Raw genomic sequence first — 16,409 nt, 5'->3', positions numbered from 1 at the left:
TTCCCCCACCCCACCCCACCCATGATATCTCCAGGATTACAAGGGGAATTCTCCGAATGAGCACATGGGCAATTACTATGATGTGATCTCAAAAGAACCAGTCAACATGGCATCAGCAGCCAGGGCATTTAACTCATCATATCATGACCAGCCAAAGGCTTTTATGGTTGCAAAGAATGAGACTATGCAAGAGACATGAGATTCTAGAGCTCTGCAGAGCCTTGTTTGCTCATTTCTATCGAATGAGGTGAATGTTTAGGAAAGCAATATGAATGCTGCTGCTGCAGAGAATCCATGGGGGAACTCTGATAAATATCTGATTAAATTAGTCTCCAACATAATTACACTAAAATCAAATTTGTTTAACTTTCTCTATGCTTGGTTATCTCTGCACACCCAAAAAGATGTTAATTGGCAACCTAGCTTCTAAGGCATTTATACCACTGGTGGTTCATTAAGTTCAAGTTTTATAATGCAAATGAAGAGATAGAAACTTGTTTTGAACATTAGCAATTCAACTTTGAGCTTTTTATTCTTAAAGGGAACCCACGAGGTCTTCTCCTATTGGTATTTTAAATGTGAATCTCTTAAAACATCAATTTTTGAAAGATATTATGTGGAACTAGGAATGTTTTTTCATACTTCTAGATGTTAAAAGAATAGAGCTCAGGGAAATTGTAAACAGGAGAGAGATGCTTCCCCAGCCACCTTGCCAGGATTAGGAAATGTTTTGCTTTCTATATGGAGCCTTTCTTTATACTTCAGTGATCTGTTTCCATTCTTCCATTGCTTTAACCTCATCTTATCTTTTCATTGTTTTATCATTCTTGTTTGTTGAAGTGTGATCTTTGTAACCCAAGCAAGTTTCAAACTTAAATTCTCTTGCCTCAGTCTCCCAAGTGCACACATTACATGGAAGGGCCACCATGCCCTCAGGAAATAATATACCAATCATTTTTGATTAAAATGCAATGTACTAAGTTATTGTATATATAAAGAATAAAGTTGCTACCTCTGATCCTAAGCTTTGCTGAGAGTTCCATTGGGTTTCTGTATGCAGATGTTAGCATAAGAGCAATTCTGTGCCCCAGTTGTGAGTGGGTCTCTAAAGTTAAGGCAGTTGTGTTTCAGTCATGTATTCTATGTGTGTGGAGGTCTAAGTGTCTAACCATATTTCACTAAAGACTGATGCCAAATCCGATCCAGTATGCACCACCTCTGGGGTATGGAAAAGCAATATTGCCAAAGACGATTTCTTTAAGAAGACCATATCTTCTCTGTCTCCCAAATCTTGGGATTTACTGGTACTTCTCTTTGAGTAACTTGGTGAAAAATCTTATGGGTGCAGACCTTAAGACAGAGCTGTGTTAGCATCACCAACAAAGGAAAGTTTATGCTCCCCCTAGGCCAAATCTGAACTCAGTCAAAGATGGGGAGCTCAGATCAGTTAAGAGGAGCTCTGCCCATAGAACTGCTTAGGATCAGCATTAGTCCTTATGAGATGGACTGAAGATACCAGGATCATAGAAAGGGTTGTAGCAGTTAGCCACAGGAGATCACAATCTACCACAGAATCACAGGTGAACATGGTATTGGTGATGACTGGTGAGTCCTTAGGTAGACCAGTACGTGAGAGTTTGCTAACTGAGGATGATATTACAACTGTAAATTTGAGATCTTTCTGAACCATTTTAAGAAAGGATGAAGACGAGGACTTATCAGGAATAGATCATGAGGAGGATGAAGCAAGACCCACCTCCTCTAAGAGTCTTCATTCTTAGCTAGGTTTAGATTGTGAATGGGGAAAGTTTCCATCTCAATGAGAACAATTTTGTAACTAGATTATATTGAAGGAAACAAAATTTGAATATCTGGACCAGTTAAGTGACTAGTGTAAAAATTTCTTCCAAGGCCAGACAATTAAGTAGGGTAACATGACAAGTAAGTAGAGTCACATGAGCCAAAAGAAATAGTATTTCGTGTTCAGGTTATAATATCTACTATGCAAATTTTGAGAAATGTGACCAGAGAACTGAGTGCTGATGAAACAGCAAGAATTTGAAGGGCTATGAGACACAGATAGATGTACATACATACATACATACATACACATAGGAAAGTGATAGAGAAGAGGGAATGAATGAGTGAATGAATAAATTAATGGGTATGGGTATTGGGAGAAAGGTTAGAAAGCAAAACTCTTGCTGGCATAGTTTTGATGAATACTGATGGAACAGACACACCTAATAAGAATTTTCATATTGTTTTCTATGAAACAAACGTTGTTGGCCTCTTGCTTCTGCTATTAATTTTTTTCCATAAATAATGTACATAAGTGGAATATTATAGCAGATCTTAAAGACAGGATTTGCAACCTTTGGGCCAGTGTAGGGCAGCAAAAAAGTAAAGAGAGGAGACCAGGAGAAGGTAAACCATCTGTATCAAGACAGGTTTACCTGTGATTGCGTCCGAATAAGCTAGTAGTCTAGTAGATTTCATATCAAAGAGAAGCTTCTCTTATGGATTTCACAGTCTTTTCTTCTCAATGGGATTCACTTATCTATATGTCTGATGTCTGGTACTGTCCATCAGTGTCCATTTGATTGTGGTAATGTTGATGGTTGTGTGGGTAATAGAGAGGATGTTCATGATAAAGTTGATCATGGAGACAATTCCTACCATTTAAAAATTATTTTACATTTATTTTAGTGCGTGCGTGTGTGTGTGTGTGTGTGTGTGTGTGTGTGTGTGTGTGTGTATACGCGCATGCACATATGTGTGCTTGTGAAAGAAATCAGCTTGCAGGAGTTGGTTCTCTCTCTCCATCATTTGGGTCCTGATTATTAAACTAAGGTTGTCAAGCTTAGTAGCAAGTGCCTTTACCCAATAAGCTATCTCACTGGCCCAATTCCTATCATTTTCTTGAACTCTTAATATGCTAAGTGTGTTCCATGAATTATTTCACTGAATCATTCAAATAAACACATACTAGGTACTATAGAGTAGACTGCAGGTGAGAAAGCCTCACCAAGACTTGGTCATTTTGATGACCTAATATTAGATAGAAAATTTGAACTTATTTGTCTAAACTATATTAATTATTTCATTTAGAACATATCTTAAAAAGTAGAATAAATGCTATAAAATGTCTATACTTTGGCGTATTATATTAAAATGCAGTGAATCAAATATAAAATCTAACAAATGGAAAGGTGGTTGTCCTACATATAGATGAGCAGAATAAGAATTACATTGAATTTTTCCTCTGAAAACAGGCCAACCTGAGGAGAACAGAAAAATATATTTAAACAGTTGAAAGAAAATAATCTTACCACTACAGAAATAGGTGCCTGGAAAGTCACCCTTCAGAGGTGAGAGAGAAATAGAGACTTTGTGAGACAATAAGGAGAAAAAGTGTCATGTCACCTGTTGCCAGCAGACCTGCTTGTCAGAGCGCTCATCAATGCCTTCCTTCAGCTGCCACTGGAACAGTGGGGCAGCAGCTGAGTGACTGATAACTAGGAGATATCACAAAAGAGATGTTGCCAGATGTTTGATAACACTGTGAACCCCAAGACTGTGTTACTTACTGGAAAAAAAACCTCTTCTAGTTGTGGTGTAGCTCAGCCCTAGCATACACCTTTAATCTGAGAGCTTTCTTCTTGAATATTGTAAACATGATTAAATAAAGTCAACCGTAGGTCAAGAGACAGAGCAATCCACCAGCTGACAGGAAGTGAACAAGAACAAAAACCACAGAGAGCAAGTGGGAGTCAGGAGGACAGGTAGAGAGATACATAGGAAGTAGAATGGAGAGACATTCAGTTTGATTGTGTGTCTGAGAAGGCATAGGAGAAAAGGGGTTATGGGTAATATCAGCTGAGGATGAAGGCCAGCTGGGTGCTTTCTCTGCCTTTCTGAGCTAGTAGGCTTTCATTCCAGCATCTGGCTCCTGAGTTTTTAGTGGTAAAATTAAGTGATTGAGATTGTGTTAAAAGAACAAAGATGTATTGAGACAAGTTCTCTCTCCTAAGAGCCAGAGCAGCAAATAGCCTTTAGGGACTAGGGCATTAATCCAACTCAAGTCCTTGGAAGCAACTCTGGAGGTAGTTGTTGGAAGTTATCAGCTAAAAAGTATCTCTCGCTAGTTGTTGGAAAAAAATCAAGGAATAACTGTATGCCAATAAATATTCCTGTATTCATGTCTTAGATCCTCAGATACCCTAGTTATATTTAAGTCATTGGCTGATACACTTTAAGAATCTATATTCTCACTTAACATTAAATGATTGTCACTTCTCCATCAGTATTTTTCTTCATGATAGTTCCTTGAGAGGCAAAATATAAATGTAATTTTGAAAAGTGATGGAGATTATTACTTAAGATTTCTATTCATTCTACCATTTCATTCATGAAGTTCAAGCATGGTGGTGCCATATTTAACAAGTCTCTGCCAAAGTAATACATATTATGATCAATGTTTTCTGTAGTTGACTGAACAATGATTTCTTTTCTTTTTAAATGGCACATCTTGCTACAATGTCATACAAAGTATATAAATTCTATTCAATATAATACTCTTATTCAGTGATGTCCTGACCATTTAACTTTACCCATACTTTTTATTTTCAAATATTGCAGTCTCATAATAGAAAATTTCACACCTCATCAGCTAGGTGAAATAAAGCTATTATAACAAGAATGATGCACCCAAAGAAACATTAAAGTTTATTCCTCAAGTCCAAATTTAAATCCAAATGGAAATTATAAGATACAGAAAATAGATAAGTTTAAATGAATACTGTAATATATATATATATATCACAAAATTTGATAAATGTATACAATTGTATTGTTTAAAAGCAATAATACCTAACTTGGAAATTTGGTAGCTAGAATCAAACTGCATGCATCGTCTGGCAAGAAGGCAAAGATGAAAACTAACATTAAATTTTTGGTAAGTTAAGTGTGTGTGTTCTAATCCCTAGGGAAGCTGTTAAGAGGAATAAAATGATATGCACTTAAAATTAGAGGAAAACAATGAACTCATAAAAAGTACTGAGACCTGAAAAACAATTTTAAAGTATGAACAAAAGCACAATAGTTAAGGTAGTATAAATAATAGTTTTTAAATATGATGTTAAAACTTAGATATGCTAATTAATTGCATTAAATGTGCAAGGATTAAGTACTTCAGTAAAGTATGAAAATATTCATTAGTTAATACATTATTAATAGGAACAGGATGAAATGGTTATGTTCAAAACTTGGGAACAATCGGTACCAGGTTTCTCAAATTGTATGAAGTAAAATACCAGATGATATAAGACTAATAGAGACCTCTGAATTATTAGCTTCAGCATCGCCTGAAATGTACTTCTAAACTATGAATCATAAGTAAATAATTTAGTACTAGAGTTCAAAAGTTTAAGAGTGAGGATGGCTTTGTTATGATGATTCCTTCCCAGTTTCTCCTCCATCCACGGAGTATGATGGTTCCTTTACTCACAACTCAAGTGGTAGGGAAAATGAGTCACTGAGGGAAGCACTTTGTGAGTTAGATTTGTTTTCTCTCATGTGTGTGGAACACCCACACATGCTACCTGATCTCCTCTAAAACATCCAGAAGCAAGAGCTATTGTGATGGCAGAATTTGGTGACCAGATAGAAGAAGCATGGATGTTCTGTGCATCAACTGCAGGCCCTAGTGAAAGCAATTCTACTAAAATGGAATACTGGGAAATGCAAGGGAATTCCCCCAGTGTTGAACCTTGAGACAACCAGAGACGGAGGCTGCAGAGCCTATTATATGCAGCTGTTAGACCCTCAACAGGAACCTTTAAATCGACTAATACCAGGAACATCGACCACTCAGAACCGTCCATTTGAGGGCCAGTGTACACAGGCAGTCAGACAAGCCACTCTTACCTACTCAGGTGTCACTGTCTTTTCCTAGCTCTAATTACGGCTCAGCTCTATGGATCCTGATGGGTAGAATGGGTACAAAAGAAGAGTTTGGTGGAAAAAATGAAGAAATTGTAACATGTTTCTTGCTCCTGAACATAGCTAACAGAAAATTGAACGGAAAGATGCTTTGGGATCATACGATTATTAGACTGGGCCAAAATTGAGAAGAAAACTGTGGAGTTGGCCGAGATTTAACTTGAGAGGTTATGGAATGAAGGCATGATAAAAATCAGGAGAGCAGATTGGAAGGAGCCATTTTGGCAAAGAATGGAGTTATTTTCCACTGCACTGCATGGAGTCTAGGTAATTCAATAAAACAATCACACTCAAGGTAAGACTGTGAACAGCGAGCACAAAGAGTATGTGAAACTTACATTCTAAAAGGGCTGAGTCTGGAGGAGCCCTAGGAATGCAAGGAACTTCTGTACCCAATGTGTGAAATAAAGTCACAGCACCTCTGGGTCTTCTCTACATTGCTTGGACCAGTTTTGGCACAGGAAATAAGAGCTCCCTTTACAGGATGAGACTGCCAAGGCCTCTTTAAACAGATGGCTGTTATTTCATTATTCACCATCGATTCCCTTGACACTTCTCTGTCTGCCAATTATTGCTGCAGAGATAGTCTTGTATTTTTGGAGAAATGACTGAGATTGCTTTTGAGAAACAGTATCTAAAGGTGTGAATTCTTTTTATTTGCTTATTTACCTACCTATCAATCTGCATCTAAAATTAGGTTAGAGACTGAATTAAATTACTGATAAATCACAAAGAATTAAATATAACTTTTCTATGACTGATCCCTGAGAATTAGTACTGGGATGAACTTTTTTAAATCCTCTGTGGGGTAGGTAAGGGATAGATACTGATTTAGACCCCAACTGATTATTTAAACAGCTAGAGATGATACCACAACAACCTAGACTCTCACAATTAAGAATCATCAAGGTCATTTATCTATAATGCAATGAACAAATCCAGATGAAAAATATTTCATATGAATAGTGTAGGTATTTTATACAAAGAATATTACAAAAAGAAATTGACTTCAGAACACTATTATTTTTAACCTCTAAAATTTACTTCTTTCAAAATAGTCTTTTTCTTCACTAACAAGCCTCTAAACGAGTGGTTCTCAACCTTGCTAATGCTGTGACCCTTTAATACAAGTCTTCATGTTTTGATGACCGCCCCCCAACCATGAAATTATTTTGTTGCTATTTCACAACAGTAATTTTACTACTGTTATGAATGGTAATGTAAACATCTGATACACAAGATATCTGATATGTGACCCTCTGGGGTCATGACTCACAGGTTGAGAACCACTGTTCTCACACAAGGGACCAAAGCTAAGTGTAACCCTGGGGTTAACCATCCTAAAACAAGACAACTGTGTCAGTCATCTCTGTTGTGACAAAGTATCTGAGACAAAATATAAGAAGGAATGGTTTATTTTGGGTTCTCTGTTTAAAATCATTCAGTTTAATTGGCCCAAATTAAATCTTTGCTTCTGATCATGGCAGTATGTCATGACAGTGAGGATGTGTAGTGGGAGAAATTGCTCACCACATGATAGCCATGAAGCAGAAAGAGGAGGAAGGGCTGAGGTCTTATTATCCCCTGAAAGGGCACATTCCCTATGTTCTTCCTTCCTTCCACTAAGCCCCACTGCTTTCCGGGTACAGTTTTTTCCAAGGGCTTTGCCATCTGTAGACCAAAGCTTTAGCACATGAGGCCATGGGAATCACTAATATCCAAACCACCCAGGAGGGAAATGCTGCCTTCTAACAATTTCAAAAACTTTACTGGAAAAGACCCAGACTTGTATGGTGAAGCCTCTTGCTCAGAAATGGAGACTGTACCAGATAGAGCTGTTTATGCAAACTTCAGGGAAAAAAAAAGTGGTGAGAAAATGATGCCATTCTGGGTGGATGATTACTAGATAAAAGCTAATATTCACCACATTGCCAGGGATTTTTGCTGCTTTGATAAAAACAAAATTCTTTATTTCCTGTTTAGTATATCTTTCCTTTCACCATTGAAGTCTTTATCTCTGAAAGTCAAGTAGACATGAGTGGTATGCCCATTGAAGCATGTCTCCTACCTCTTCCCTTTCAAAAATATTCCTCATAATTTTGTGTAAGCTGGAGACACTTCTGGATTCTGAGATTGGGCATGGCATTGTATTACATCAAATTCTGCTTCTCTTCTCCTTGTGGATTTAGAAATCATTGTTTTGTGGCTTAGTACCAGGTTCCTGATTAAAGGCTCTTCAGATTCTGATAGCATATTTTCATTTTAAACTTTAGAGGTTTGGGTAAAATTACCCACTGATCCACATGATAATTCCAATACTCTGGCTCATAATATTTGATCACATAATACTAAGAAACACATAGGAAATCTCTGGTATATTGCAACATGATGAATTAGATGAAAACGAGCTTGGTCTACCTGCAGCCTCTGCATGTCTGGTGGTCATTCATAGCAGGAGTTAGGATTCAGTTCTAGGTGACATACTCTACTCATTGTCCTGTAGATGGACTCCCATTGCCAAACAATACATCTGGGACAAAAGTTTGTAGAACATAGTAAGAAAAAAGAAAGGTAGTTGCTATATCCATGTGCTACAAGCACCAAGGGAACTCAGTCCTAATTTCTGAAGGAAATATAGAACTTGGCTAAAACAGAGATGATCCATTTATAATTTACACTGTAGTTGGAGTTTTCCTGCCTGGCCCAGTCAGGACAAATCTCTCTTACCCGCCAGTCCCACAGTCGCTCAGACCCAATCAAGAAAGCACACAGAGACTTATATTGTTTACAAACTGTATGGCCGTGGCAGGCTTCTTGTTATCTGCTTCTTCTATCTTAAATTAACCCATTTCTATTAGTCTATACTTTGCCACATGGCTCGTGGCTTACCAGTGCCTTTACATGTTGCTTCTCATGGCGGCTGGCGGTGTCTCTCTCCAGCCTTCTACTTCCCAGAATCCTCTTCTCTCTTGTCCCGCCTATACTTCCTGCCTAGCCACTGGCCAAACAGCATTTTATTTGTACAGAGCGATATCCACAGCACTTCCCCTTTTCTTTTTTTTTTTAAGGAAGGTTTTAACTTTTACATAGTAAAATTACATATAACAAAACAATTATCAAGCAAGAATTATAGTTACATTATTAAAGAAGATATACTATCTATCTTATATTTGTGAGTCCAAGGTTTTATATCTAATTTATCTTTTATCATAATTGAGAAAATTATAACTATCTAGTCTTCAACCACATCAAAGACCTCAGAAGGATATAATATTACCTGAGAACCGGGAGAAGGATGCAAGCAACTTTCGGGAGTCTTGCAGGGTAGACAGAGACAGCTGGCAGCCTGGACAGTCACCTAATATTCCTTTGTAAAGTTGGGGCATTTGTCTTCAGCCCACAGGGCTAGAGTCTCTCGGTCACTTCTCTCAGTGTCCTGTAGAATGTCTGGCAGTTTCCTCTGCAAAGCAGGAACCTGAAGGACCATTTTGTCAAGCGAAGTTTAGTGGTCACCTTTCTATGGGTCCTGCATGTCCAGTCGATCAAGCAGTCTAGGCAAGAACAGTTTCTTGTCCAAATGGCTATTTTTGCCAAGGTGAAGATAAACTCCATATGAAGTGTCTTCAATGACCATCCTCCTCTCTGAAGTAAATCGGTGCTGCCAGGAGCAGACATGTCTCACTGTCCAGAAAGTCTAAATTTTAAAAATATTTTAAATGCCATATTCTGAAGGTCTTTGAAGTATTTGAAGATTACCTATCTATCTGAAATATCTCTATGTATACCTAGAAGACTTAACTAACATGGCTATGAGTATGATTATCACAGATGATTAATTATTAATCTATTTTTAATTATCCATGCACTTCTTGTTTTTATTTTTTATTAGGTAGTATTATTTCCTTCTTGGGTCTCTGAGGGAGTTGAAGATCAGTTAGTTATAGTTATAATTATCTTTGTTAAGGATTTCAGAAAAACTCACTAAGAGCTGTAAGTGTATAAATTTGAAAGACATTATAAGACAGTTCCGTTAGCTATATAAGTTAGGATAAAAAGTGAATCATGTACATTCTGGACTTACCAAAATAGGATAGATAATGGAATTATTTTCTCTGAATTTGTCAATTACAAATGGACTAGACATTGTTTAGGTATTTATTGTTTGTATATATGGTATATATAGTTATTGTACTTTTGTATATAGTTTTTCTTATATTAGTTATAACTTTTTCCTTTTTTCTTTTTATTAAAATAGAAAAGGGGAAATATAGTGATATTTTATTTGTATTGAAATGTGATTTTATTTTTATGTCAATAAAGTTGCCTTGAGGTCAGAGCAAGCCAGAGCAGAAGCCGAGCAGTAGTGGGGCACGCCCTTAATCCCAGCACTTGGGAGGCAGAGCTAGGCGGATCTCTGTGTGTTCAAAGACATAGCCAGCATAGCAGACACACGCCTTTAATTTCAATACCAACCATAGAAGACCTGGAGGTCTGTACAAACAGGCAGTGACGAGGAGGTCATGTGGCTGGGTTACAACCAATGAGGGAGGAGAACAGAAAGTCTTTAAATAGACAGGACGCACAGAAGTAGGTCTCTTGCGGAGAGGAGGAACCGCAGAAGCAGTGAAGGGTAAGGTTTTCCGCTCTTGCTCTGACCTCATGGTTTTAAACTCTGCAACTGGCTCTGTGTTTCTTATTTAACAAGCAGGATACATCTACATTACACAATTCTCCAGATTTTCTAGTCTCAATGTGACCATTTCCCTGACATTAACAAAAGAATTTGAGAAGAAACCTGTGACTTCAGAGTGCAAGTGAATGAGAATTTTGTGCCAGAAAAGGGAAGAAAATAAATCTGAATTTGCTTATAATTCTCCACCTTTGTTGCACATTTCAATCATTTGAAACATTTGGAAAATAAATTTCTGCCCCTCTCATTTCATTCCTAGGTATAGCATTTAAGCAAGAATCTTTGTGAGCAAGAAAGTATAACACTTCTCAGTTTACTCCAGTGATTAACCAGGAGAGAAAACCACAATGCAAAAATCTATGAACTCCTAGACTGGTGGGATGGCTCAGTGGGTAGAACACACTTGCTGCGCAACCCTGACAATTCCATCTGGATGCCCAGAACTCACAAGAAAAGCTGAATAAAGTTGGTGACACACATGTGTAAATTCAGCACTGTGAAGTGAGGCGGGGGTAGAGACAGGAGAATTGCTCATAAGGCCAACTAACCTGGAATAGCACAGCCTGGCAGAAGCAAGAGGGACTGTCTCAACTGTGTTGAAGGAGAGACTCAAACGCTGAATGCTGTCCTGAGAACTCTACATGCACTCTGACACACAACACACATACACACGTGATAGCATGTGCATGTGCACACACATACACATCATACACCTATACCCAATGATAAGTACGTAAGTGAATAGATAAGATTTATTTTTTAAAATATGTTTTAAACTGATCAACTAAAAGATAGAGATTGGAGAACCGAAGAGCTTTTGGGGCCATTGGTACCATTTTAATCACATAATTCAGGTATTCTCTATACTAGAGACTCTCAAAAACATGTCTGCCACATGGGAATATTTAGCATCATTTTGAAAACCAAAGAAATACATGGTAATCAGCATAAATGGCTTCAATAAGATCATAAGGCTTCTAGGTGGCAGAACCAGTATGTGATTCCATATTTCCAGGAATTTTTTTTTAAGCAGGAACTACACCCTCTTCCTACTGCATCCATCCTCAGCCTCCAGCAAAGCATCTTCATTAGAATAGAAGCTTTGATGTTGACTTACCCAAGCAAAATGGACTGTGGCTGGTCCTAATGCATGCAACATATATGTAAGTTGAAGCAGTACAGATTTTCCGATGTTACCCACTTTAAATATTTCTTGAGAGTAATAAGCCCCGGTGGTGTATAAGGGTGGCTGGTGAAGGTCAAGAAAGAGCATTTGGTTCCTTTAGTGTAGGAATTTGTGTGCTTTTCCCAAACATTTGCATTCTTGACCCCTTGTAACCTAAGAAAGTTTTACATGATCTCAGATATATAGGCATATAAAGTAGGCAGAGAAATTAAACATTTATGGATAATAAATCACAAAGACACTTATCATAGAATTATTATACATATAGTTTGCCATTTATTAAAGACAATCAAATTTGTATACTAACAAGATGGATGTGCTTGTTAGTTTGACAAAATTAAATAAATCTTCGCTGAATATTTGATATGGCAGGATGTAAAATGTCTTCAATGATTTTTATCAATGTTTTGATTTTTGTAATCAGTACTAAAAACACCACCTCAACTAGATGCATAATATAAAACAGAACTATGTGTAAGACCACTCCAGAAATTGTTAGAAATAGTGTCTATTCACAAGAGAAATTTGATTAACCTTTTGATGAACTCAAATAGCACTTAAAAAAACAATCATTGTGACTTTTTTTTTACAATTGAAATATGTAATTATTTCAAACTGTAGCTGAAGAAAAACTCAGGAACATATTAACTCTTTGTTTTCTATAATGAAACCATTATGGCTTTATGAGAAGAGAAAACTTTGTATACCCAGTAAAAACATGGCAGCTCACACCAATAAGATCCCTGAATCTGAGTAAAGATATTTTAGGCAGTTTTTATTGGCATTTCTGGCATGACTGATTAAATGCACAGTGGCAACCTTGTGTGTTGTATGTTAAAATACAAGAATGTAGTTGAATCATGTGACTCACTAGGTGTGAGTACTACCAGAAACACCTGGGATTTGTGACAGAGGTGACTTTGAATCATACTTGGTTCTTGAATGTTCCCAAATATTTTACTGTTGCCAAAATTTTTTCATCCTCCATATTTAGCTCTGTGAACTTATATAGCACTGTGGCCCATAATTTAATAGACTGTGCTTCAGGGCAACTTAGCATGCTAGGAGCCAACCAAAGTTAATAAAGGTCCTGGACATTGGCAAGGACAAGGACACACTCAGGAAATTAGACAATGACCATGTGGAGATATATATTCAGAAAGTTGATTCATGTTCAGCTCTAGTTTACTAACCTTGTACTCATTTCAAGTGTAAATCATGAGTTACATGACAGAGATCAAGATCTTACTGGGATGGTGAGAGAGAAGGAATTCTTTCCCAAAGTACCAATCTCAGGTCATCAGGGTTAGGATGGATAGTCATTGGTGTAATGGACCAAAGTACCTGCAATCAAGAGACCAGTGGGTGGTGTCTGAAAATTTGCAGCAACCCAACAATTAGGATGCAGGATACTGGTTATCAAGAGACCAATCAAAATTAAATTTCACAAGTATCTGTTATGTCTTTATTAAGGGCAAGCCACTTGGCACTATCATGGAAATATAAACATTAGTACAGACTTACACTGAAGAAGAGATTATGGTACTGGAGGATGAAACAAGTATATTTAAAAGACAGATAGTGCTGAATGTTGGAGAAAAAGGTGGTTAGAAATTGTGGATATCATCAATGATGCTGTCGTAAATGGGGTAGTGCAGATGTCTCAGACACAATGATTTCATTTGCCTTCAGTGCATTTCTATTAGTAGGATTGTTGGATCCTGTGGAAATTTTATTTTTTAATTTTGGGTAGCCTCTATACTGTTCTCCACAATAGCACTTTGCTTTCTCACCAACAGTGTAAATCTTCTCCATGGCTGTTCTCTTTCATCTCTTTGGGGATCACAATTTAAATTTGAGGAAGGTGATAAATCTGACTGTAGTTTTGATTTGTACTTTTCTGATAGTTAGTGACTCTGGATTTGTGACGTTAGATCTCCTCTTGGCCTGCGAAATGTCAGCATAGGACTTTGCCCTCCTTTTAATCAGATTGTTCGGCCTTTTGAAAGGGCTCAGTCAACAAGCACTTGTTCACCAGCTGAGATTACTCTATCTCCACTGTAATTCACTTTGAATGTAATTAAATCAATGACTGCTTCATATTGTGTGATAAAATATTAATTTCATTAAATATGTATCACTTGAAAAACATACCTTGAAAAACAACTAAGGCTCTAAGTCAACATATCATAGAGATATCTGCACATCCATATTTATTGCTGTACTATTCATAGCATCCAGTAAATGGAATCAGACTAGATATCCATCAATAGATGAATGAATTAAGAAAATGGGGTACATACACACAATGGATTTTTATGCAGCTATGAAGAAAAATGAAATGATGTTTGGCAGGATGATAGATGTGATTTAAAAACCACTACATTAATTGAAATAATCTAGGTTCAAAAAACATCAGTACTGGTAGAGAGAAAGCCTGATCTGACCTAGTCTGGTGATCAGATGGCCAAACACCCTAACAGTCGTGCTGGAACTCTCATCCAATAACTGATGGAAGTGGATGCAGAGATCCTCAGCCAGGCCCCAGGTGGAGCCCCAGGTGTCCAATTGTCGAGAAAGAGAAGGGATTGATTGTAAGAGTGTGAATTGTTGAATCCAAGATTGGAAAAAGCACAGGGACAAATAGCCAAACTAATGGAAGCACATGAATTATGAACCAAAGGCTGTGGAGCCCCCAGCTGGATCAAGCCTTCTGGATAAGTGAGACAACTGAATAGCTTGAACTGTTTGGGAGGCACCTGGGCTGTGGGACCAGGACCTGTCCTTAGTGCATGAGCTGGCTGTTTGGAACCTTGGGCTTACACAGGGACACTTTGCTCAGCCTGGAAAGAGGGGACTGGACTTGCCTTACTGAATCCACTAGGTTTAAATGAGTCCCCAGGGGTGTCTTGTCCCTGGAGGAGATGGGAATGGAGGGGAGGGGATGGGGGGAAGGTGGGTGTGGGGGCGGGAAGGGGGGGGACAGGGGAACCCATGGCTGATGTGTAAAATTAAAACACAAATGTAATAATAATAAAAAAGGAAAAAATATATCAGTACTGCATGTTTTTTCTTATATGCAGATCCTAGATCTAAAATGATATGTGTGTCACTCAGGTGGTGTCAAGCATGGGCTTCCTCTCATTTCATGGGCCTCAAGTTAGACCAGTCATTTGTTGGCCACTCCCACAAATGGCCAGGAGCCAGAAGCTGGATATCCCAGAAACCTAGGATAATGATAAACATAACTGGCCAAAACAAAAACAACAACAAAAAAGAAAAATTCAATGAAATCATTCTAATGATATTCTTCTGTATGCACAGACTGTTGCCAAGCCAAATCGTTATCAGAGAGGCTTCATCCAGCAGCTGATGGGAAGAGATGCAGAGAGCCATAGCTAAATGTTAGGCAGAATTTAGGGAACCCCATGAAAGACAAGGATGAAAAGATGAAGGACTGTAGAAGCCAGAAGGATTGAGGACACCAGGAGAGCATAGCCCACAGAATCAATTAACAGGGCTCATAGATGCTCACAAAGACTGAGGCAACAATCATAGAGCTTTTGGGGGTCTTAGCTAGGTCTTCTGCATAGATGGTATGGCTGTATACCTTGGTGTTCTTATGGGATTTCTAATAGTGGGAATGAGGGTGTGACTCTTTTCTGTTCCTGTTCTTGGGACACTTTTCCTCCTACTGAGTTGCCTCTTCTAGCCTTCATATGAGGATTTGTGCCTAGCTTTATTGTAACTTAATTATGCCATGTTCAGTTGGTATCCCTGGGAGGCCTGCTCTTTTCTGAAGGGAAATGGAAGAGGAATGGAACTCTGGGAGAGGTGAGGTGTAGGGGGGGTGGGTACAAGGAGGAGTGAAGTGGGGAAACTATGGTTTGGATGTAATACACGAGAGAAAAATAAATTTTAAAAATGATAAGAGTGTATGTATTTTCATATATATGTGTATATATGTTTATATACATTTTTATGTGATAAAACTAGAAAGAGAATTAGCAGCAAGGAGGATGATAGCTTAAAGAAGATGTGAAATACAAAGAAAAATACATGTAATAAGAAGGCAGAAGGGATGTCTTATTAGGGAAAGACCTGGGACCAGCTGGAGTGGGAAAGGGGCATTTGGGGACAATGTGGGGTACAATGACAAAATGTATCAACTTGACTAAAACTGCAATAAAATAGAGAGTCACATTGTTGATAGATTTATTCGAGGGTCAGAGGTGAGTTTTATCAGGGTAAATTAAGATCTTAGAACATGTTAAGTTAAAATTTCAGGACGGGATCCATATTTTTAAGAATTCATATTGCCAAACTATCTGCAAGATGTCTGACTTAAGCAGCAACCCTTAAACATTGAGTTAGGAATGAGAAGATGTCACAGCAGATCCTGGGTTCCTGCTATGGAGGAACAATACTCTACCCAAGAATCAGTAGGCGTCCTCTGGAACACAACAGACACCAAGGGCTCAGGAGAGTCAGAGATCCAGAAATATGTGGATACTAAAAAGTCACATTCAA

The sequence above is a fragment of the Onychomys torridus genome, chromosome 9 (genome assembly GCF_903995425.1).
Source record: "Onychomys torridus chromosome 9, mOncTor1.1, whole genome shotgun sequence".
NCBI classification, from domain to species: domain Eukaryota; kingdom Metazoa; phylum Chordata; class Mammalia; order Rodentia; family Cricetidae; genus Onychomys; species Onychomys torridus.
This window is presented reverse-complemented; position numbering follows the sequence as displayed.